This window comes from Mytilus edulis, chromosome 8 (genome assembly GCF_963676685.1).
Source record: "Mytilus edulis chromosome 8, xbMytEdul2.2, whole genome shotgun sequence".
Lineage (NCBI taxonomy): Eukaryota > Metazoa > Mollusca > Bivalvia > Mytilida > Mytilidae > Mytilus > Mytilus edulis.
In genome coordinates, this window is record NC_092351.1 from 66,801,644 (window position 1) to 66,827,399 (window position 25,756).

Sequence of the window (25,756 nt, forward strand, 5' to 3'; positions counted from 1 at the left end):
AATTTACAGGAATTTTATGGCAGGAAATTTACAAAACATGTATCTACTAGGAAAAGTTAAAGTTTAATAACTTTCTTGTTAAACAAGATATTTTAAAAAAAGTAAGGTGTCTGTAGCAGCTAAATGGCTAAATTTCAAGAATTTGAAAGAAAATTTTTAAAAAATCATGTTTTTTTAAATAAAAATTGGGTTTTTTCAAAAATTCTTGTATTTTTAGCTAAATTAAATTAAATAAAATTCCTTTAAAAATACTTAAATACAAAACTCACTTTCAAAACTTATCTTAAAAATAAGCTTATCTTATCTTTAATAAGTAAAATATAACTCAAACAATAATTAGACAAAATTCACAGGTACTTGACCTGTTTACCTGAGGTACCAATATTCATGTGAAACACCAGGTCATGTTACATGTAATAAAAATTTCAAACTAGTGTAATTTCTTTATTCCTTGAAATATCACATTCAAATAAACTTTTTAGTGAAGTTTAACTATTTGTTTATTTTTATCAATAAAGAGATTTAAATATTTTAAAAGATTTTTGTAAGAATTTTTTTTTATTAAAAATACATCCACATGATCAAATTTGACAACAAAAAATATTTAAAAAGTTAATTGAAAACATCCAATATGCTTTCTTGTTAAATTGATTACTCAATAAATTATTAAGAAACATATTTTCATAGATTTGATCAAACAATCTTAATCTGGACCCCTGAAAATGAAATAATTGGCTCAACTGGATACTGTTAAGAAAACACTTAATTTAGAGTTGCCTCAGAAGGTGGTCTCTGTAACACCATACCACATATTGCATCAAAGAACAAATATGTACATCAAAGCAGATATTGTACACCATTTTATTATAAATATCAGGGTGTCCAAATTTTATGCCATTAGTCCAAGTTGGGATATAACTGATCCAATTTAATTTTTCAAAATGTTCACTAAAGGTCATACCAAGAAATGGTCAAAGAAAGACAACTCTCCAAGAAATCCTGGATGCTTCCAAGCAGGCAAACCCAGTGGTAGAAGCAGAAGCCAGACGTCAATACAGATCCCTGAATCAGCTAGTGCAAGTACTTCCTATGTGCGGCAAACTTTTAAATCTTCTGACTGCAAAATGGAGACGACTGGTAACATCTGTAAACTTCGACCGCTCGATAATGCTGACCTGAAAAGAGAAGAAAATAAAGAATTACATTCTGGCATGAGGTGGATAGACAGTCAACTAAATATAAGCTTGATCAACACTAATATTAATAAGCACCAAGTGGACTCACCATCCTGTCCTATGTTTATTGCTGACTATTATGAACAGAAAAAGTGGGGAACTTGCTGGCAGTTTACCTTAAAATGCATAGCCTGTGGTTTTATTGGAGACAGAATGAAGATGTACAAGGAAATAGCTAATGGCAAACCAGGACCCAACCCAGGACAACCAAATGTAGCCCTAGCATCTGCTTTGCAGGACTGTCCAATTGGAAATACAACAGTGCAGCAACTACTTGCAGGAATAGACACACCACCACCATGTAGAAGCAGTATGCAACGCACATCCAGCAGAGTAGCAGCTGAAATGGTCAAGCTGAACAAAACAGACATGGCACAGAAACTGGAACTTGTAAAAGAAGTGAACAGGAGGCGAGGTGTCCCAGAAAATGAAATTAACATAACTGTGGATGCACGATACAACAGCAACACAATAGTTAGTAAAAAGAAGCCTGGTCAGAATGCGACTCAAGTTTTTGCATTGGGAATAGAAACAATAACAGACAGAAAGTTTATTGCAGCTGCTGTTGTACAGAATAAGATGTGTTGGAAAGGGGCATGGCTTAGAGGGTAAGGCTTTCCAATAGAATGTCCTGGTCATGAAGAATGTACAGCAAATATATACAGACCTGCTGCCCTGTCAGAGTATGAGCTGGGAAAAGAGATGGGAAACCAGATAGGACTCCAGAAATGTCTGGTACGGTATGTGACCACAGATGGAGATGGACGTTCAGCTAAAGGTATTGAAGAAGCCCTTGCAGCTGTGGAACCAATGTGGAAAGTAGAAAGACTGGCAGACCATGTACATTTGGGACAGTCTCAATTCAGGGCCTCTTTGCGAGCTCAATACAGCCCGGGCATGTTCCATGGTAAAACCAAAGAGGAAAATAAACAACTTAAGATGGTATTTAGCAAAGATCTAAAGTGCAGATGCTCCATGATACTAAAGAAGCTGATGGAGAAATATGACAAAAACATTAATGAAATAAGCAAAGACTTACCAAAAGTGCTCGATGCTACCCTCCGCTGCTATGATGGTGATTGCACTCAGTGTCCTGAATATTCCATTGTCTGCAAAGGTGATGATGCACTCAACTGGTGGAGTCGTTCACATTACTTGTCAACATACCAGATCACTGCCCTGCAAATGGATAAAACAGATAAATTTTTACTTCAAGAAATCCTGAAAATGAAATTAACTACAGCAGCTATTGAAAGCATGAAACTTTATGACAATACCAACAAAAATGAAGGAGTTCATAGAGCACTGAGTGTAAATTTGCCCAAAAATGTTATTTACTCCAAAAATATGGAAGGACGACTTGCTTCAGGAGTACATAGAAACAACAACATGCCAAGAACCTCAACACAACTTAAATGTACGAATCTAGGAGTAGAACTTTCAGAACGAAGTAAACGTTACCTCAAGAAAATGGACACTGACTTTACATATAACCAAGATTATATACTAAGACCAGAAGTTCAAAAAAGGAGATTACAGCAGAATGCAGAAAGGCTTGCAGAGCACAAGACATGGAGAGAACTGAATAAAAAGCATGACTATTACTGCAAAGGTCAACTAGATCCACAGCCTGCCTTACAGTTCCAGGACCATGACAGCTACTGCAAACCAAAACTTCCAAGACCTGCTGCAGACTGAGATACCAGAACCACCAGCCAACAGAATCATAAAAGGTCCTTTTAAGGGCCACCCAAATATTAAAAAAAGAATCTAAAGTTGTTGTACAGTAGTTTCCAAATTTCTTTTCCTTTTTTCCTCCCATTCTGATAACAAAATATATTTTTTTTGCCCACCCCAGAAAAAAAAGAAGGAAATTAAAAATATAGAAGTACCCGATAATCATTTTACCCAAATTATTATTGTCCTTTTTCAACTCCACTCTGCATGGAGGGAGGGGATCTGGGTGGCCCAAGCAGGAACTGGTTGAAACGCATGACTGCCGGCTGTTGTTGAAACCATGAGGTTCCAACGACAGATGTTCGAAAGTAATGCATTTCGAATTGTGGCACAGGTGCGAAACATCATCAGTTTTATCAATAATGATATTCTGATGATGCACCATGTAGGCAAGCCTGTGCACATGCATTTGTCTCCACCCCCTGGCATCTGAAAATTTACAATTAATAACTCCATATTTGCTATTAGGTGTACATAAACCTGTCCAAATTTGACACTGCCCATTATAGCCAGGGGCAGAGCTTTCTGTTAATTTCTGACTATATTTCAAATAAAATGCATCCATTTTGAAGATGTGATGTTTTGTAAGACAATAGAGTAGTAATATATTATTAAAATATAAAAAGGGTCCAACATTATTGACAGAAAGGGCTGAAACTGGGGTCAAAGGGCTTTTAGTGCATCAAAATGGCCAAAAATGCCTTAAATTGCATAATATTGCCAGTTTAAAAATTAAAATTGATTAAAATTACAATAAAACAATAATATTTATCATTTGAAGTGACTTTCTGCCAAAAAAGTTGGCCCTTTCTTCATTTTCAAGAATTTGGGTAGACCCTTAATCTTCAATTAATGCCAAAAAAATTAGCATGCATTAAGTTTATTCTATATCGAACCAGTTTACAAAATTTCAAATCAATCCGACAAGTTTTATGGTAGTCCTGATTCTTTTAATAACACTACCCTCATGTTAAAATTTACAGGAATTTTATGGCAGGAAATTTACAAAACATGTATCTACTAGGAAAAGTTAAAGTTTAATAACTTTCTTGTTAAACAAGATATTTTAAAAAAAGTAAGGTGTCTGTAGCAGCTAAATGGCTAAATTTCAAGAATTTGAAAGAAAATTTTTAAAAAATCATGTTTTTTTAAATAAAAATTGGGTTTTTTCAAAAATTCTTGTATTTTTAGCTAAATTAAATTAAATAAAATTCCTTTAAAAATACTTAAATACAAAACTCACTTTCAAAACTTATCTTAAAAATAAGCTTATCTTATCTTTAATAAGTAAAATATAACTCAAACAATAATTAGACAAAATTCACAGGTACTTGACCTGTTTACCTGAGGTACCAATATTCATGTGAAACACCAGGTCATGTTACATGTAATAAAAATTTCAAACTAGTGTAATTTCTTTATTCCTTGAAATATCACATTCAAATAAACTTTTTAGTGAAGTTTAACTATTTGTTTATTTTTATCAATAAAGAGATTTAAATATTTTAAAAGATTTTTGTAAGAATTTTTTTTTTATTAAAAAATACATCCACATGATCAAATTTGACAACAAAAATTATTTAAAAAGTTAATTGAAAACATCCAATATGCTTTCTTGTTAAATTGATTACTCAATAAATTATTAAGAAACATATTTTCATAGATTTGATCAAACAATCTTAATCTGGACCCCTGAAAATGAAATAATTGGCTCAACTGGATACTGTTAAGAAAACACTTAATTTAGAGTTGCCTCAGAAGGTGGTATCTGTAACACCATACCACATATTGAATCAAAGAACAAATATGTACATCAAAGCAGATATTGTACACCATTTTATTATAAATATCAGGGTGTCCAAATTTTATGCCATTAGTCCAAGTTGGGATATAACTGATCCAATTTAATTTTTCAAAATGTTCACTAAAGGTCATACCAAGAAATGGTCAAAGAAAGACAACTCTCCAAGAAATCCTGGATGCTTCCAAGCAGGCAAACCCAGTGGTAGAAGCAGAAGCCAGACGTCAATACAGATCCCTGAATCAGCTAGTGCAAGTACTTCCTATGTGCGGCAAACTTTTAAATCTTCTGACTGCAAAATGGAGACGACTGGTAACATCTGTACACTTCGACCGCTCGATAATGCTGACCTGAAAAGAGAAGTAAATAAAGAATTACATTCTGGCATGAGGTGGATAGACAGTCAACTAAATATAAGCTTGATCAACACTAATATTAATAAGCACCAAGTGGACTCACCATCCTGTCCTATGTTTATTGCTGACTATTATGAACAGAAAAAGTGGGGAACTTGCTGGCAGTTTACCTTAAAATGCATAGCCTGTGGTTTTATTGGAGACAGAATGAAGATGTACAAGGAAATAGCTAATGGCAAACCAGGACCCAACCCAGGACAACCAAATGTAGCCCTAGCATCTGCTTTGCAGGACTGTCCAATTGGAAATACAACAGTGCAGCAACTACTTGCAGGAATAGACACACCACCACCATGTAGAAGCAGTATGCAACGCACATCCAGCAGAGTAGCAGCTGAAATGGTCAAGCTGAACAAAACAGACATGGCACAGAAACTGGAACTTGTAAAAGAAGTGAACAGGAGGCGAGGTGTCCCAGAAAATGAAATTAACATAACTGTGGATGCACGATACAACAGCAACACAATAGTTAGTAAAAAGAAGCCTGGTCAAAATGCGACTCAAGTTTTTGCATTGGGAATAGAAACAATAACAGATAGAAAGTTTATTGTAGCTGCTGTTGTACAGAATAAGATGTGTTGGAAAGGGGCATGGCTTAGAGGGTAAGGCTTTCCAATAGAATGTCCTGGTCATGAAGAATGTACAGCAAATATATACAGACCTGCTGCCCTGTCAGAGTATGAGCTGGGAAAAGAGATGGGAAACCAGATAGGACTCCAGAAATGTCTGGTACGGTATGTGACCACAGATGGAGATGGACGTTCAGCTAAAGGTATTGAAGAAGCCCTTGCAGCTGTGGAACCAATGTGGAAAGTAGAAAGACTGGCAGACCATGTACATTTGGGACAGTCTCAATTCAGGGCCTCTTTGCGAGCTCAATACAGCCCGGGCATGTTCCATGGTAAAACCAAAGAGGAAAATAAACAACTTAAGATGGTATTTAGCAAAGATCTAAAGTGCAGATGCTCCATGATACTAAAGAAGCTGATGGAGAAATATGACAAAAACATTAATGAAATAAGCAAAGACTTACCAAAAGTGCTCGATGCTACCCTCCGCTGCTATGATGGTGATTGCACTCAGTGTCCTGAATATTCCATTGTCTGCAAAGGTGATGATGCACTCAACTGGTGGAGTCGTTCACATTACTTGTCAACATACCAGATCACTGCCCTGCAAATGGATAAAACAGATAAATTTTTACTTCAAGAAATCCTGAAAATGAAATTAACTACAGCAGCTGTTGAAAGCATGAAACTTTATGACAATACCAACAAAAATGAAGGAGTTCATAGAGCACTGAGTGTAAATTTGCCCAAAAATGTTATTTACTCCAAAAAATATGGAAGGACGACTTGCTTCAGGAGTACATAGAAACAACAACATGCCAAGAACCTCAACACGTCAACCGTCAGTCTAGATCTTGCGAAACACAACTCATTTCATTCATTCAAGAACTTGCAGCAAATAATAACAACAACACTCAAATAGACTTAATTATAATGGACTTTGCCAAAGCCTTTGACAAAGTCCCTCATAAAAGATTACTCTATAAATTACACTATTACGGTATCCAAAATGAAACTTTAAACTGGGTCTCTGCATTCTTAAATGACAGAACACAAACAGTTGTCCTGGATGGAGAGTCATCTGACCTAGCCCCAGTCACCTCAGGTGTCCCTCAAGGCACAGTTCTGGGCCCAGTATTATTCTTGGTATACATTAACGACCTACCAGAATACCTATCATCCAGTAAGCTCAGACTGTTTGCCGATGACAGTATCATCTACAAAACCATCAAATCTCAAAGCGACTGTGATGCACTACAGTTAGATTTAGATGCAGCTGCTAGGTGGGAGCAAGACTGGTTGATGGCTTTCCATCCAGACAAATGCACAGTCCTTACAGTCTCACAGAAGAAAAACCCATTTAAACATGACTATATCCTTCACAATCACAAACTGGAACTTGTCTCTTCGGCTAAATATCTGGGCATTACACTTCAAGCAAACCTAAAATGGTCTAAACATACAGACAACATCATAGCTAATGGCAACAAATCTCTGGGCTTCTTAAAAAGAAACTTAAAAACATCATGTCAGAACATCAAAACTCAGGCATATCTGGCACTAGTCCGTCCTAAACTGGAATATTCATGTTCAGTATGGGACCCTCACACAGTTGAACAAACCTCAAAAATCGAGATGGTCCAAAGGCGAGCTGCCAGATATGTCTGTAACAGATACCATAACATCAATAGCCCGACAGATATGATAAACACCCTAAACTGGCCAACTCTACAGGAAAGAAGAACTCGCACAAGATTAATAATGTTCTATAAAATAGTACATCAAATCGTAGCTATACCATCGGCTATTCTCATACCATCAGACAGTAGAACACGCAAAAACCATAATTATACTTTTAGACACATTTCAACCAAAAAAGATACATATAAATACTCATTTTTTCCATATACCATAACTCAGTGGAACTTATTGCCAATGCAAACAGTCGCTGTCGGGGTTGCACTAATGACAGGACGATTACCCGGATAGTGACAGGACGGTTGACCGGATGAGATATAAATAGTCATAACTTTTTTGTTATTCGATAGATTTGTTTAATATTTGTAAACCTGAAAGATATTAAACTATATTTTATGAAAATTAAAAAAAAAGAGGGAAAATAATTATTTTTGAGCCAAACAAGTTGACCGGACGGTATTCACACTCGCCGATATACGCTATATATATATTCAACTGGCCGACACAAGTGTTCATATATCTTTTGTTTTACAATATTTGACCATGAAACTCAGGAATCTGTGAGATTGAATAATATATTACACGAAAATATAAACTTTATAGTAAAAAAAAAAAAAAATCTGCAAAAAAAGTTGACCGGGCGGTATTCACACTCGCCGATATACGCTATATATATTCAACTGGTCGACACAAGTGTTCATATATCTTTTGTTTTATAATATTTGTCCACGAAACTCAGGAATCTGTGAGATTAAATAATATATTACACGAAAATATAAACTTTATAGTAAAAAAAAAAAAAATCTGCCAAAAAAGTTGACCGGACGGTATTCACATTCGACGATGTACGCGTTGATTATATTCAGGAACTGAGCGACAAAAAATGTAATTTTTTTATTTTTTTTTGTAATATTTTTTCATAAAACTGAGATATCTGCGAGATAAATAAATATATGATATGAAAATATAAACTTTATGATAAAAAAAATTGTTTTTCTTAAAAAAAAAAAGTTGACCGGACGGTACTAACATTTGCCGATATATGCCTTAATATTATTAAATTGATTGACACAAGTGTTAATATTTTATTTTTTTTACCATATCTGTCCCTAGAATTTATGAACACTGGTCATTCACTGATTGCAATGAAGTTACCCAGTGGGATTTGCCAGTATGGTGGATTTGTACAGTTGGACATCCCTTTTGTGAAAAGCTACCAAATTTTTCTGACCAAGACTTGGAAGCATCGTCAAAAACAGGTGAAAGTCCTGTTGGCTGAAATCCAGATATGTTCGGAAATTGTCGTGAAATAATTGTGCAACAGACATTGATAATCTCTTAGCATAACCATTCATTATTTTCTATAGTTTGCGTATGGTCTGAATTGAGACCATTAATCCATGCAATCGGTATAGGCTTTAGTTTTACTTTCTTTACTGGAGGTGGACTATCAGTTACAAGTATCTGATGATCTTGACTATCACCATTATCAGCAAACCTCAATCTCTTAGTAGATTTTGGTGCTGACATAGTCTTCTGTTTTGATGGAGTATTTAACTTGGCTAGTGTCTTTACTGGAGGTGGACTACCAGTAACAAGTATCTGATGATCTTGACTATCACCATTGTCAGCAAACCTCAATCTCTTAGTAGATTTTGGTGTTGACATAGCCTTCTGTTTTGATGGTGTATTTAACTTGGCTGGTGTTTTCAGCTTGGGTGTTCTTGGAGACTGAGGTTCCAGAGGAGGCTCAATTAATTGAGCCTCCTCAGAATCTGGAGCTGGTAGTATCTCTATATCACCATCATTCGGTCTTGGTTTTTTTTCTACCAGACTTTTTATCATTTCTCTTTAAGTTTCTCTTAGTAAGCGCTTAAGGTTGACTACAGGTTTTGTTTCATCTGTATCCCCAATGTATAGTTTTGCAGCCAGGATGTGGTACTCTGCTTCAGAGTCAGACCTTAAGAACATCATAAAATTTCTTCTTTAATTGGATACTAATTACAAACTGATTATAAGGTAATTCAATTAAATGTATTTGATGTCTCAGGTGTGAAAACAGGTAAAAAAGCGCAAATGTCCTGTGCCCGTGAAAACTTTATTGACATGTTATTTGGCTTGATTGGTGATTACAACAAGTGTCAAAATTAGATTAATTTGATTAAATATCATTACTTCTATTATGCATTGGTGAACTCGCTCACATAAACATTTTGGGCTCATTGTTTTTACTTTAAAGTTTATTTATTTTTCTTATAAAATATTTATTAATATTACAATTTAATTCATTTCAATGACAGATATATTATAAAAATGAAGAGATATTAACACTTGTGTCGATCATTTCAATATATTTAAATCATAATATCGGCGAATGTTAAATCCGTCAGATTAACTTTTTTTTTGAAGAACAACATTTTACATATTTAATATAAAGTTTATATTTACTTATTGATCTCTCAGATTTCATAATTTCATAAATTTGATAAAATAAAAGAGATATAAACACTTGTGTCTACCAACTTATTATATTTAAGGCATATAACGGCGAATGTTTGTTCCGTCCGGTCAACTTTTTCTGAAGAAAAACATTTTTATTTACTATAAAGTTTATATTTTCATATCAAGTATTTATTGATCTCGTAGATTTCTTAGTTTCGTGTAAAAATATTGTAAAACAAATAAGATATTGACACTTATTTTTATCAGTTAAAGATAATTAACGCGTACATTGGCGAATGTGAACACCGTCCGGTCAACTTTTTTTGGAGACAAACTTTTTTTTTCACTATAAAGTTTATATTGTCGTATCCAATATTTATTATTCTCACAGATTCCTGAATTTTATGATCAAATATTGTAAAACAAAGAGATATCAACACTTGTTGTCGAGGGGTTGAATATATGTATAGCGTATATCGACGAGTGTGAATACCGTCCGGTCAACTTTTTTGCTCAAAAATAAATGTTTACCCTCTTTTTTTTTAATTTTCATAAAATATAGTTTAATATCTTTCAGGTCTACAAATATTAAACAAATCTATCGAATAACAAAAAAATTATGACTATTTATATGTCGTCCGGTCAACCGTCCTGTCACTATCCGGGTAATCGTCCTGTCATTAGTGCTTCCCTCGCTGTCGCCACAGTCGACACTTTCAGAGAACAGCTCACACCAGCTGTTCTCCACAAATTCATCTAACTCATTATTAGCCTATGTACATAGTTTTAATCACAATTTTAATAAATTATGCACCTCAAATTTATTTCCAAATATTTTTGTTTTTGTTTTGGCCCTTTTGTTTTCGTAAATATATATATAGGCCACGCTGCGCGCGCAAACAGTAAATAATCTTCAGATCATTGAAGGACTACTGAAAACCTAAAGAAGAAGAAGAACACAACTTAAATGTACGAATCTAGGAGTAGAACTTTCAGAACGAAGTAAACGTTACCTCAAGAAAATGGACACTGACTTTACATATAACCAAGATTATATATACTAAGACCAGAAGTTCAAAAAAGGAGATTACAGCAGAATGCAGAAAGGCTTGCAGAGCACAAGACATGGAGAGAACTGAATAAAAAGCATGACTATTACTGCAAAGGTCAACTAGATCCACAGCCTGCCTTACAGTTCCAGGACCATGACAGCTACTGCAAACCAAAACTTCCAAGACCTGCTGCAGACTGAGATACCAGAACCACCAGCCAACAGAATCATAAAAGGTCCTTTTAAGGGCCACCCAAATATTAAAAAAAGAATCTAAAGTTGTTGTACAGTAGTTTCCAAATTTCTTTTCCTTTTTTCCTCCCATTCTGATAACAATATATATTATTTTTGCCCGCCCCAGAAAAAAAAAGAAGGAAATTAAAAATATAGAAGTACCCGATAATCATTTTACCCAAATTATTATTGTCAAAATAAGTTTAAATACAACATCCAAAAGTTTATTTCACCTATCTTCTTTCATTTCCAACCCATAAAAACTAAATAATCAATGAGAAAGGCAAAGAAAAAAAATAAAGAAAGAATACACCTTAATTAAAGGGAACTATATTCGGCCAGAAAGGACAGATGTATTCCGAATAACATCCGGTGTTCCGAAAGACTACATATATCGTCCAATATATACTGCGTAAACCCTCAGGGGTTTACGCAACAAGCAATAGACTAGTATATATCACATGTACATGTAAGATAATACAGCGATGCATATTGCCGATCAAAAGCAGTGAAAAGGTATAAAATTGATGAAAGAATATAAGATTTCATTCAAAATCCATCTACTACAAAAGATCTTCTGAAAGTGTTACTGCATCTGGAAAATTTAAGATAATGACACTTTTCCTGTTTCATCAAAACTAATTGTTCTTTTTAGAACATGAGAATAATATATATAAAATATGTATCTATTACTTCTATGTAAATCAGATGAGCATGTTTAAGTATCAAAATTGTTTAGTTACGGCCGCATAATTATTTAAAAAAAAAAACTTTTAAAAAGATATGTAAGAAAATTGCAAAAAAAAAAAATCATTTTAGATGTGATTTGATTTTTTTTTAATACGCTTCACGAAAAACATCCAAAAGTTAATGTAGTAGTGAAAGATTTTATATTATCAAAAATAAAGAAAACTGACGGCTGGACAAAATATTCTTTTAAATTAAAAGTAACACTTCTTTTACGTAATTTACTGAATTTTTAAATTCATGATACAAAACATTGTATTAAATGTATAAATATTTTATATACAAACAGATTAAACTTTGTTTTGTGACTTGTGAGCGATTTACTTGGTAGGACCATGCATGGAAGTACTATATCTATATAATACTTCCATGCATGACTTAGAAGTTTTCTCGCGATCTTCAAACAATGACAATAACTCTAGTTTTGGATAAAAAAGGCCCAGATTCATTAAATTTTCTAAAATACCAAATATATACCATTGGAAAGATTATAAAGCAAAGAATATATATTTATGCCAATGAATTTATTTCTAAAAAATAGTGAAAGATGTAATCATATATGAAAACTCCTTTGTAAACGTTTTTGGTTTTGAATTGTATGAAGTAATAGGGAATGAACCACTTTTTTTAAAAATGAAAATGGCCTTAACTTCTGCTATCCCGATTCAATTATAAAATATGTCATTAGAAAGCTAAGAAAATGTATTTTCTAATGTGATGCCAATGGAAAAGGTATTTATTTTTGTTTACTGTCAGCTAATTAAAATTCAATATTTCCTTTAATAATCTATAGTAAATTTATCGATATAATTGCGATCAAATTTAGCGCATGCGCACTGCGGGTGCCGATAATAGTTGCGTATGATATGTTAGCGGGATCCCAACCCTCCCCTTAACCTGGGACAGTGGTATAACAGTACAACAAAAGAACGAACTATAAAAATCAGTTGAAAAAGGCTAATAACGTCATCAGAACGATGTATGTTTCATTATAATACGTTATTCTGATTGGCTAACTCACATCACATGTTATTCCTCAAGCAATTGCATTACACAATAAAACTTATAATTCTTGATAACACTAGGTCCTACAATAAAGTGCACAGGTGAATGAAATAAAAAAAAATAAGATAAAATTCGTGTTTTCATGATCCTAGCTAAAAATGTAATTATAACTAATGCATATACTTCTTTTTGTAACTTCATTTGGGTGTAAAAGCGTTGACCGAAGTACATTTTGTATGAAGCGCGGAAATGCTTCTTATTGTAACTTCATAGGGAACAAGAACCTTGTAAAATCGTTGACCGTGCGCACATTTTTAAAAGGAAGCGCTTCCGCGCTTCATACAAAATGTACTTCGGTCAACGCTTATACACCCCAATGAAGTTACAAAAAGAAGCATTCAATTCTTAAATAATAGATCCACCTTTTTAAAATGCCAATGTATGTACATCCATTGATATTATATCGTTTCAACTTCCATTGCAAATGTTCTTTATTTCAGATAGTAAGAATAGCGTATAACAAGGGGGGTTGTGACCTTGTCAAATTGTATAAACAGAAATGTAATAATATATCAAGACAAATTAAGGTTTCAATCTGCTTCCTCTGGAACCATACACATGGGCTCTATTACCGGATATTCATATGTTTAATTCATGGGGTTTTTTTTCTTAAATTTTTCATCGTAACACTGTCAATGTCGTCAATTTGTATTAAAATTTTAATGTCCTCATCAATAAATATCACAATTTACTATCATTGTCATTAACTCAAAATACGACAAAAGAAATTGATTAAACATATTTATATCCGCCACCCAAGCCCCTATTGAGACAAACTCAACAAAAAGCTATAAATACCAATACGGATTTTTCTTAGAATTGACGGTCATCCTTTAAAAGTTACGGTCATCCTTTATAAATTACGGTCATCTTTAACCAATTACGGTCACCCTTGTTATGAATCGCTGATCCCGTTACGGTCATCTCGATTATGATTTACGGTCATCTTGGCGATTTTTTCAAATCCAATTTTCTCTTTCATACACATTTCTGTGTAGTAATTTGTAATTTCCGTGTGAATATTTTATTAATTTACATCGTACAAATGTATGCTAAGTAAAGAAAATGATATAGAAACACTTTAACAGACAATACAGACACTGACCTAATTTTTCATCCGACATCTTGGGATGACCATGAATGCAGTTACAGTCATCAGCTTTACCCCAGTGATTATGCGAGAAAATATTTTAAGAATATACAATGCTACTGGACACAGAAAAAAGTGGTCGTTTCTGCATGGAGAATTGAACTTGACATCAAAGAATACGAAACTGCCTTTCTTGTATATAAAACCATACCCAATTTTTCTTAGTATGGATTGCAAAATTAGGTATTTTCTGTAGGTGAGATATGCACAGAAGTGATAGATATGTATATATAGAAAATTGAATATCTTAATCAACAACAAAATTAAAAAAAATAACTGTATCATATGTCCAAGCGCCTGTGGATAAAACTAGATAGGTGACATGGTTTAAATTAAAGCAAGACCACCAATTTCCCGGTATCAAATCATTTGTTGAAAAAAAAATCAATGTATTGCCATATGACCTTTTACATTCAAGGGTTAAATTTGCATTAAGTCGTGTTCAGACCCTTTAACAGAAAATAAAGGAATATGAAGTACATGTGCACGGGAGCTAATCGCACACAATGTCAATGTATAGAAAAAAATACAAATGATCAATGGTCAAAGTTTTTATGGCACCCTCAACGGAGTTGGGGTGACATATTGTTATTCTACGTTTCTTTTTTTTCTTATTTTTCTTTTTCTTCTTCCACACATTTTGTCCGTCGTGTTTCTCGGATTCCAATGGACCAATGTTGATGGAACTTTACTATAAGGAGGACCCCCATGTAAAGTTGTGCACCTTGGTATGGAATGGTAAAAGATGGCCGCCGTTTCCATGGAAACAGCATAAATGCGAAAAAAATCAAAGTGTTCCAAACTGGAAGAAACTCCACAGGAATGTTGACTGGCATGTGCTGATTTCCAGTTTGACTTTGGAATTTTCAAAATGGCTGCCGTTACCATGGAAACAGATAAAATATCAAAAATTCTAACTCTTTCGTTATAAGATCCAACTAGATGAAACTTTATGAAAATGTTCTCCAGTATGCCAAGATGTCAAGACAATATTTGGATAGTTCAAAATGGCCGCCGTTGTCATGGAAACTGGGGCCAAGTTTTGCATTGACCCTATGGAAAAATGCATAAAATCAGCATTTTCTCAGAGAGGTTATGGCACCCTCAACGGAGTTGGGGTGACATATTGTTATTCTACGTTTCTTTTTTTTTCTTATTTTTCTTTTTCTTCTTCCACACATTTTGTCCGTCGTGTTTCTCGGATTCCAATGGACCAATGTTGATGGAACTTTACTATAAGGAGGACCCCCATGTAAAGTTGTGCACCTTGGTATGGAATGGTAAAAGATGGCCGCCGTTTCCATGGAAACAGCATAAATGCGAAAAAAATCAAAGTGTTCCAAACTGGAAGAAACTCCACAGGAATGTTGACTGGCATGTGCTGATTTCCAGTTTGACTTTGGAATTTTCAAAATGGCTGCCGTTACCATGGAAACAGATAAAATATCAAAAATTCTAACTCTTTCGTTATAAGATCCAACTAGATGAAACTTTATGAAAATGTTCTCCAGTATGCCAAGATGTCAAGACAATATTTGGATAGTTCAAAATGGCCGCCGTTGTCATGGAAACTGGGGCCAAGTTTTGCATTGACCCTATGGAAAAATGCATAAAATCAGCATTTTCTCAGAGAGGTTATGGCACCCTCAACGGAGTTGGGGTGACATATTGTTATTCTACGTTTCTTTTTTTTTCTTATTTTTCTTTTTCTTCTTCCACACATTTTGTCCGTCGTGTTTCTCGGATTCCAATGGACCAATGTTGATGGAACTTTACTATAAGGAGGACCCCCATGTAAAGTTGTGCACCTTGGTATGGAATGGTAAAAGATGGCCGCCGTTTCCATGGAAACAGCATAAATGCGAAAAAAATCAAAGTGTTCCAAACTGGAAGAAACTCCACAGGAATGTTGACTGGCATGTGCTGATTTCCAGTTTGACTTTGGAATTTTCAAAATGGCTGCCGTTACCATGGAAACAGCTAAAATATCAAAAATTCTAACTCTTTCGTTATAAGATCCAACTAGATGAAACTTTATGAAAATGTTCTCCAGTATGCCAAGATGTCAAGACAATATTTGGATAGTTCAAAATGGCCGCCGTTGTCATGGAAACTGGGGCCAAGTTTTGCATAGACCCTATGGAAAAATGCATAAAATCAGCATTTTCTCAGAGAGTATTGCACCAAAGTAAATGAAACTGTATTGATATATAACATGACATGTGGCAATGAGATGTACGCTTTTAGAATTTTGGAATTATCTACTGTAACCATGGTTGCAGCACAAATGTTCAAAATTTCCAAAAAAAATAAAGTGCTGCAAACTGGATGAAACTTAACAGGAATAGTGACTGACATTTGCGGAGTTGCATTTTGAAGTTGGAAATTTCAAAATGGCCGCCGTAACCATGGAAACAGCAAAAATATCAAAAATTTCAAAATGCTTCAAACTTTATGAAACTTTGCAAAAATGCTACTAGACATCTGTAAATGCATTCTTCGACTTTGGAATTTTCAAAATGGCTGCCGCTCACCTGGCAATGAGGGGAAGGGTGCCATCCGTTATTGCTAGCAATTACAAATCTAGTTATCCCTGTTCTTCATCTTGATAGTTGATGCGTCTTCAATAATGAAAGAATCATAAATACTGTAAAACAAGGTCAATATGCAGGCGTGGATCCAGAGGGGGGTTCCGGGGGTTGGAACCCCCCTTTTTTTGGACGATCAATGCATTTGAATGGGGACATGTAATTTGAACCCCCCCCCCCCCCCTTTTGTCCTGGGTTAGGAACCCCCCCTTTTTAAAATGGTTGGATCCGCCCCTGATATGGTCCCTAGTGTCAACTTGAGCAGAACTAGTATTTAACGTATATTACTGCACTGATGACTGTCACTATATTTAACGTTTTTTAGTCATAAAAAAAATGTCAAGTCAGCACAATACAAGACAAGAACAGACAGATCCGGGATTAAAGATTATGAGAATTACGATTTTTGCTTTATCCTACATTTCGGTCTTTTAATGTTTTGAATTTCCCTAAAACTTTAAAGTCTTAAATTAACAATGAATCTATGTTTTTGCTTTGAGACCAGAATATTGTCTAAAAAATAGTTAAAAATGATTTGCGTTTCTTTGTAAGAAAGAGTCCGGGAAACGCTCAGAATGCACGATTTTGCGTTATTTTTCTCAAAGCCTCTGTTACCCTCGCCAAAATTTTTTCGCCTCGCTACGCTCTGCGAATATACTTTGCCTCAGTATTAAAAGGGGCTAGTTACGACCCTGTTACTGTGTGAATTGTTGTGACGTTTTTTTTTTCTACATTGGCGAGAGGTATAGTGGGAGGGTTGAGATCTAAAAAAAAACATGTTTAACCCCGCCGCAATTTTGCGCCTGTCCCAAGTAAGGAGCCTCTGGCCTTTGTTATTCTTGTATGATTTTTAATTTAAGTTTCTTGTGTATAATTCGGAGTTTTAAATAGAAGCTTACAAATTAACATCTGGAATAAATCGAAGAATGCATTTACAGATGTCTAGTAGCATTTTTGCAAAGTTTCATAAAGTTTGAAGCATTTTGAAATTTTTGATATTTTTGCTGTTTCCATGGTTACGGCGGCCATTTTGAAATTTCCAACTTCAAAATGCAACTCCGCAAATGTCAGTCACTATTCCTGTTAAGTTTCATCCAGTTTGCAGCACTTTATTTTTTTTTGGAAATTTTGAACATTTGTGCTGCAACCATGGTTACAGTAGATAATTCCAAAATTCTAAAAGCGTACATCTCATTGCCACATGTCATGTTATATATCAATACAGTTTCATTTACTTTGGTGCAATACTCTCTGAGAAAATGCTGATTTTATGCATTTTTCCATAGGGTCAATGCAAAACTTGGCCCCAGTTTCCATGACAACGGCGGCCATTTTGAACTATCCAAATATTGTCTTGACATCTTGGCATACTGGAGAACATTTTCATAAAGTTTCATCTAGTTGGATCTTATAACGAAAGAGTTAGAATTTTTGATATTTTAGCTGTTTCCATGGTAACGGCAGCCATTTTGAAAATTCCAAAGTCAAACTGGAAATCAGCACATGCCAGTCAACATTCCTGTGGAGTTTCTTCCAGTTTGGAACACTTTGATTTTTTTCGCATTTATGCTGTTTCCATGGAAACGGCGGCCATCTTTTACCATTCCATACCAAGGTGCACAACTTTACATGGGGGTCCTCCTTATAGTAAAGTTCCATCAACATTGGTCCATTGGAATCCGAGAAACACGACGGACAAAATGTGTGGAAGAAGAAAAAGAAAAATAAGAAAAAAAAGAAACGTAGAATAACAATATGTCACCCCAACTCCGTTGAGGGTGCCATAATGAAGCGTTGACTAACTTATTAACATACAACACTACTTCTGCAACTATAGGACACAACAAGAAACTGGCTATTCAACGATGCAACAAAACTATAAGATCAAAAATCTTCACCCAACGAATTGCACCATTATGGAACAGCTTACCCAGCAATGTTGTAAATGCACCAACTATTAGACATTTGAGAGCCAACTAGACAAATTTATGATAAAAAGTGAAACAAAATATAACTATAGAGCAAAAGCTGACACCGGAACCGAAACAAGTCAGCAAATAACTGAAGATCTGAGCATACTGGAGTGATCCAGCCCTCAGTTACAGACTATTTAATAAATGATATGACTATAAGACATTCATCTTGTGTAACTACTTGCATCTATATTTGTATCTTTTTTTACCGTTTTTTCATCCCATCTTTATCTGGTTAATTGTGGTCCCATTATCTGGATCCTTATTTCATTTCTACATTTTGGTGTGTTGATAAAATTCTCATCAACTGAGTTCTGATTTGCTGTCTTGTTGGTAAGACTTTTATTCCATTTCAAACTATGGTACATTAAACATGAAATTGAACTTCAAAGTTAAAATGATATCAATAGTCCATAAAATGTCGATCACACCCAGTGAAATATATCCCACACAGTTCCAGTCTCAATTCATTCATAAATTTTCTTATTGGCTAGTCCATTGAGTATATTAAAGTACAAGTACTTCATAACAAACTACCTAAAATGTTATGCAAATGTATGAACTTCACAAATGTCAGTCAAAAAGATCACAACAATGAATAACCTTTAATGAAGGCCTAGAGACTAAAACAAACCTGACTGCATGGTATTCCCAATTTATTTGCAAGGGTCTAATTGAAGGAAACAAGTAAAACTGTGAGCTACCCCATCCGCCCAAAACGTTTTTGAGTGATGAATCTGAAAATACATGACACTGTGTCTGAAAATACATGACACTGTATAGCTGACTTATATAAAACCTGAAACCAAATTTCAGATATCCTAAACTGTAGTTCCGAGAAATACAGGACAGAATGACTGACGGACGGACAGACAAAGGTAAGATAGATAGATAATTTTATTAACCAATCATGGTGCCCAAAATTTGAGCTATACAATCAAAATAAAGCACAGAAAATGATTAGAATGTAAAACAGTATACCCCCACTTTTTAAAGCAGGACATGGGACAGAGAGACAGGCAGACGGACAGACAGAGGCAAAACAGTTTCCCCCACTTTTTTAAAGCAGGGCATGGGACAGAGAGACAGGCAGACAAAAGTAAAAACAGTATACCCCACTTTTTTTAAAGCAGGGCATAGGACAGAGAGACAGACAGACAAAGGTAAAATAGTATACCTCCACTTTTATAAAGCAGGGCATGGGACAGAGAGACAGGCAGACAAAGGTAAAACAGTATACCTCCACTTTTTTAAAGCAGGGCATGGGACAGAGAGACAGGCAGACAAAGGTAAAAACAGTATACCTCCACTTTTTTAAAGCAGGGCATGGGACAGGGACAGGCAGACAAAGGTAAAACAGTATACCTCCACTTTTTTAAAGCGAGGGCATGGGACAGAGAGATAGTCAGACAAAGGTAAAACAGTATACCTCCACTTTTTTAAAGCAGGGCATGGGACAGAGAGACAGGCAGACAAAGGTAAAAACAGTATATACCCCCACTTTTTTTAAAGCAGGGCATGGGACAGCATACATGTGACAGAGTTGTGAAGCCACAACTGGAGATTTGGAAATTTTCAGCTGGAGTTTGGGCCTCAAAACTGGAGATTTTTTATCGACCTTTTTATCGACATACGTAAGATTTTTTCGTGTGTGTTTAAACTGCATATAACAGCTTCCATTTGCAATTGATTATTTCCAAATGATCAAATTCTGGGTCTGGCAAGTTAAGAAAGAGACATTTTCTAACTAATCACTACAGGAACTTTGATATTCAAAGACAAATTGCATATTGCTGTTATCAAACAGTTCACTGTACTCCTCAGATCTATTGCACACACAAAATATCCGTTTAGCATGTTCAACACTTCTGATAAGCTGCAATTTTATTTTAATTTTGTTAAGACCCCTTGATTTATGAATTAAATTAAACTATCGAAGCTTTATAATAAAAGACTTATGAATCTTTATTCTTATTAGAATTCTTTACAGAATTACACTGGTATTGGATACTGTAGTCGATCAGAATTTTGTTAAGAATTACATTCAATTTGGTATTTGATGCGACCGTCTTGTTAGAACTCTGTAAAGAATTACATTGGTTTTGTATGGTGTAGTCTTATCAGAATTCTGTTAAAATTACATTCAATTCCGTATTTGATGCGACCATCTTATCAGAATTCTGTTAAAATTTGCATTGCATGGAACTGGATGCTATAGTCTTGTCAGATTTCTGATAAGAATTGAATTGTTATAAGATGCTATAGTCTTATCAGAATTTTGTTAAGAATTATATTGGTATTAGATGCTATATTCCTATATATCAGAATTCTTTTAAGAATTATATTGGTATTAGATGCTATAGTCCTATCGGAATTCCGTTAAGAATTATATTGGTAATAGATGATATAGTCTTATCAGAATTCTGTTAAGAATTGTATTGGTATTGGATGCTATAGTCTTATCAGAATTCTGTTAAGAATTATATTGGTATTAGATGCTAGTATAGTCTTATCAGAATTCTGTTAAGAATTATATTGGTATTAGATGCTAGTATAGTCTTATCAGAATTCTGTTAAGAATTATAAGGTAGAATTATATTGGTATTAGATACTAGTATAGTCTTGTCAGAATTCTGTTAAGAATTGTATTGGTATTGGATGCTATAGTCTTATCAGAATTCTGTTAAGAATTGTATTGGTATTGGATGCTAGTATAGTCTTATCAGAATTATGTTAAGAATTAGATTGATATTAGATGCTAGTATAGTCTTCTCAGAATTCTGTTAAGAACTGTATTGGTATTGGATGCTATAGTCTTATCAGAATTCTGTTAAGAATTACATTGTTATTAGATGCTATAGGCTTATGAGAATTCTGTAAAGCTATATCATGATTAAATTGCTATTAGATGCGACAGACTTATCAGAATTCTGTTAAAAGTACCTTTTGTTTGAAAGGCACATTTCATCATTGAGAATAGCATCTTTCAAAAATTAAAAGGCTTTAGCACATATATAGCTCAGTGTGCTCTGAAATACATTTACCGTGCATGGTAAATAAATCTGATATATTTGTGTTTAAACTTTATTCCTCTTAAAACGTTGAATTACCATAGCAATAAGGTAATTCGTTTAAATAAAAGGCGAAGCTTTATTGGATACATCAGAATATTCATAAGATCACAGTTTTTATTGTATTTTTCTTATATAAATATATTAGTATATGGTTAACTGGATCAAACACTAACTGAAAACAAGAATATTAAAAAAGCATAATCATATCATGGCATGTCATGTTAGAAAAATGCTTGCCTCGTATACTTGAAAAATTAGAAGCACCGTACCAAAAATAAAATCATTTCAGTGAATAAAAGACATATAAATGAATGATTACACATTACATATTCAACGGGAATAAATAATTAAGAGAATTATCAAAGAAAAATAACTGCCTTGCTGATCTGAAAACCGCTCTAGACATTACATCAACTCATTCATTTATAAAGTAAGCCGAGTAATATGTAACATAAGTAACAAATGCTATGGACATATCCCAGGACAAGTTAGTTGCAGTGAACTCCTCTGTGCAAGTTTTGTGCTGTTTAAGCATATTTATTTGCGTGTTATATAATCCAGCGTTATATACCCGCTCAGGTTTAACAACTTTTCAACTTTTTTTTTACACGCTAACTATAGAATTGTCTTTCCAATCGTGTATCGCCTTCTGATCTTGTGGATTCCAACTTCTAGTTCCTCCTTTATATACCGGGTAGTTATGAACCTTCAAATAAAATACAATATTGGATATAATTTCCCATCTTTAATCATTTTACTAATATTTTTTTTTCGATCACATGCATGTCAATTACAATTACAAATTGTACATTGCTTATCATAATTGAAGGTGTAAACTTTGAAGAATATTTCATTAGTTTAACATGTTTATGCTAGATTTCAGATGCCGTTCAATTGGGTCTGTTTGTTGCCCCCACATTATCTGTGATCAATATATATCCAGTATTATATCCGTTTTAATAAGACAGAGATTCAAAAACAGGAAGTAACCAAACTCAAGATTTCATTATACCTAACTCTTGGAAGAAATATTGCAATCTCCTTGTCATTCAAACAAATATTTCCGTAATCTTATTCTCAGAAACTTGATAAAAGAATGACGTAATATTTGTAGCTAGAGCACAGTTTTCGGATCTGTGGGAGTTTCTCGCTGCACTGAAGACCCATTGGCAGCCTTCGGCTGTTGTCTGCTATTTGGTCGGGCTGTTGTCTCTTTAACACATTCCCCATTTCCATTCTCAATTTTAGTGTTTTGTCAATAATTGAATAGGCTGCAAAAATCTGCTCTTCCGCAGAAAGTAATTATCTATACTAATATAAAAACAAGAAGACGCGGTATGAATGCCAATGAGACAACTCTCCAACAAAAATCTCAACAACTACAAGCTTAAGGATGTCAACTATTTTAATGTAAGATATGTAAGTCATTCAATAATGAGAAAACACATACCATATAGTTAGCTTTAAACATGAACATGTTAAAAGAGCAAAAGATCAACCTCTTTTTTTATTTCATATTTTTGTATATTCTAATTTCTGTGTCGTTGTGGACAGTTGTCTCATTGTAAATCATACCACATCTTATTTATTATAAATAAAATAAATCACTATTGTTCGTCTGGTTTTTTTTTTTAACTTTTTCTTGCTATAATTAACAGTCAAACTCTGGAGGCATTTGTATGTGCCTCGTCTCTACTCAAAGAGGAATGTTTGATAGCATCAGAAATAAGTCATTGCAACAGGGCATTTACGGACACCTATGAGAGTTGTCGCGATAGTTTTTTTTAAAGACGAGGCCATTGTGGTGCTTTCTGTACCCGAGGTCATCGGATTAAACATATTCATAAAACAAGAGCGGATGTTGCTGTTTATTTATACATCCCGAACAAACATACCTACATATGTAGACCCCTGCGCTTGAGTCGTCGCCTCTCAAACGATGAACTGGAGCCATTCTCTGTCTTCTGTAATACCAGCAGGAGTCTAAAACATATGCATAAAATTGAGAATGGAAATGGGGAATGTGTCAATATATGCTTCTATACTAATGAATGGGAAGACGTGTTTTTATGGTGTCCCTTTTTCGATTACAAGATAAACTGAGTCAGTAAGACAACTTTGGAGCCTACATGCACAGTCATGACAGTGAAGTGTTTAATTATTAGAAAAAGAAAAATGATTTCCATAGGACTTTCAAAAATATCATATTGAATGAGCGTTTCATGTTTATATACTAAACACAAATGAATGAAGAATTTTAATTTAATTTGTAGTGCTGGTTTAAATTAAATAATTGTTTAACTTCAACGTGTTGAACTAAGTTTTATTTAACATTTGTTTAATATAAAATTTAAGAACACATTTTTTTGGCAAATTAGTGAGCAACCCCGGCTTCAATTAGGATTCATACTTATAACACATACTCACGCCTCAATTTAATTGCAAGCCCTGGCAAATACTCTAGAATTTATTCTATTTTCTTATTTTTACCCATATAAAATTATTTTTTGATTATTTATTTTTTCTCGTATAGAAATAAAAGATGATCGCCTGGTTATAAAGTAGTAATACATGAACTTTATAATATTCAGGCTAAATAATCAAAGGTATTACACTGTAAAAACAGTGTTTAGATCCTAAACACTTATCTAAACACTTTTTCTGTGTACGTTTTGAAACGCGTTTAGCATCTAAACATGTTTAGATTTTAACAAGTGTTTAGATTTCAACAAGTGTTTAGATGTTATGTGTTTAGAAATATATGGTGTTTAGACCTTCCAACGGTAAGCCTACTAGTACTTTGATTTCACAGGAACTGATTGTGTGGTACAGCACTACAGGTTGAATAGTCCACACTGTATTGTAGAATATACAATACACATGTACATGTCTGCTTTCATGTTCTTGCAATGATTTTTACCATAATAAAATTATTTGACCTGTCTATATAGTTTATTAAAGCTGGAAAACTTCAGTAATGATATAATAATATTAACAATAATAGGTTTACACATTTTATTCTTCCTGGAGACCAAAGAAAAGTTTGTAAACAATACGACCAATTTAAGAAAAGTCTGTAAACAATAAGACCAAGTTTTGAAAAGTCTGTAAACAATTAAACAAAGGTTAACTCTCCATTTTTTTTAAAGGAAAAGCCTGTACCAAGTCAGGATTATGACATTTTTTTCGTTCCTTTGATTGTTTATGTAGTCAAGCGGTTGATTTATTTTTACGTTTTATGGACCTTCCACCTTTTATACAACTTAAGAGTCTGGTTCTTTTGTTTTTGTTTTTTTCTGATATAGTCTTAAACATAACATACAATCTATTCAATTTGGTTCAATAATTTATTTTTAAGTCTCACTAAATGCAAACAAAAAATACAATTATAAAATTTGATGATTTTTATCCTCAACAAATAGAAATTGTTAGTCCATCTCCTATCATACAGGATTTTTTCATTGCGGAACAATCTTCTTTTGAATGATAAAGGCTCTTTGTGTGCAGTTCCTTTTTGGTTGTCAGGTGAACTTTTGTATCCTGAAATGAAAAAAATGAAACATTCATGTACATTTGTATGCAACAGTCACTTATTCTGAGATCATGTTTATTAAAATACATTAAACAAGCTTCTTGAGAAAGATTCTAAAAGAAAAATACAAATTGTAGTTAAAAAGACAATACTTTACACTTTGAACAAATGTATACATCAAAAGACAAATAAATCAAAGGAAACAATAAAAAGAGCAAACAAGCATGCAAGTTTTTTTTTATATTATAAAACAAAATCCTTGATTTCTGAGAACTACAGCCTGTTTTTCTTATTTTATCCTAATATTATGAATATACTTTTTTAAAATTGCCCTTTCTTTATCTATTCAACAGGATAAATACTAGAGAATGATTTAACCTCCATTTTTCAATCATATTATAGTTCTATTGGCAACTTAATAATATAAGTTCGTTCTTATGTTGT

The 25,756-nt window shown here is 33.8% G+C and overlaps 2 long non-coding RNA genes across 3 annotated transcripts in view; both read right to left on the bottom strand.

The window, feature by feature from the left end:
• Window positions 1-845: 845 nt before the first annotated feature.
• Window positions 846-25,756, bottom strand: part of LOC139486113 (uncharacterized) — a 63,998-nt gene continuing 39,087 nt past the window's right edge. Inside the window, exons 2-5 of one of the 2 annotated variants that reach the window (XR_011655479.1) lie at window positions 6,223-6,362; window positions 4,910-5,123; window positions 2,275-2,414; window positions 846-1,175 (exon numbers count right to left, since the gene is read on the bottom strand). This is a non-coding gene — a long non-coding RNA (uncharacterized lncRNA). Of the gene's footprint in view, window positions 1,176-2,274; window positions 2,415-4,909; window positions 5,124-6,222; window positions 6,493-25,756 lie in introns of those variants that run through there. The other variant, XR_011655478.1, reaches the window with a different exon arrangement.
• Window positions 20,902-25,756, bottom strand: part of LOC139486110 (uncharacterized) — a 15,067-nt gene continuing 10,212 nt past the window's right edge. The window contains exons 2-3 of the long non-coding RNA XR_011655476.1: window positions 23,676-23,763; window positions 20,902-22,486 (exon numbers count right to left, since the gene is read on the bottom strand). This is a non-coding gene — a long non-coding RNA (uncharacterized lncRNA). The remainder of the gene's footprint in view (window positions 22,487-23,675; window positions 23,764-25,756) is intronic.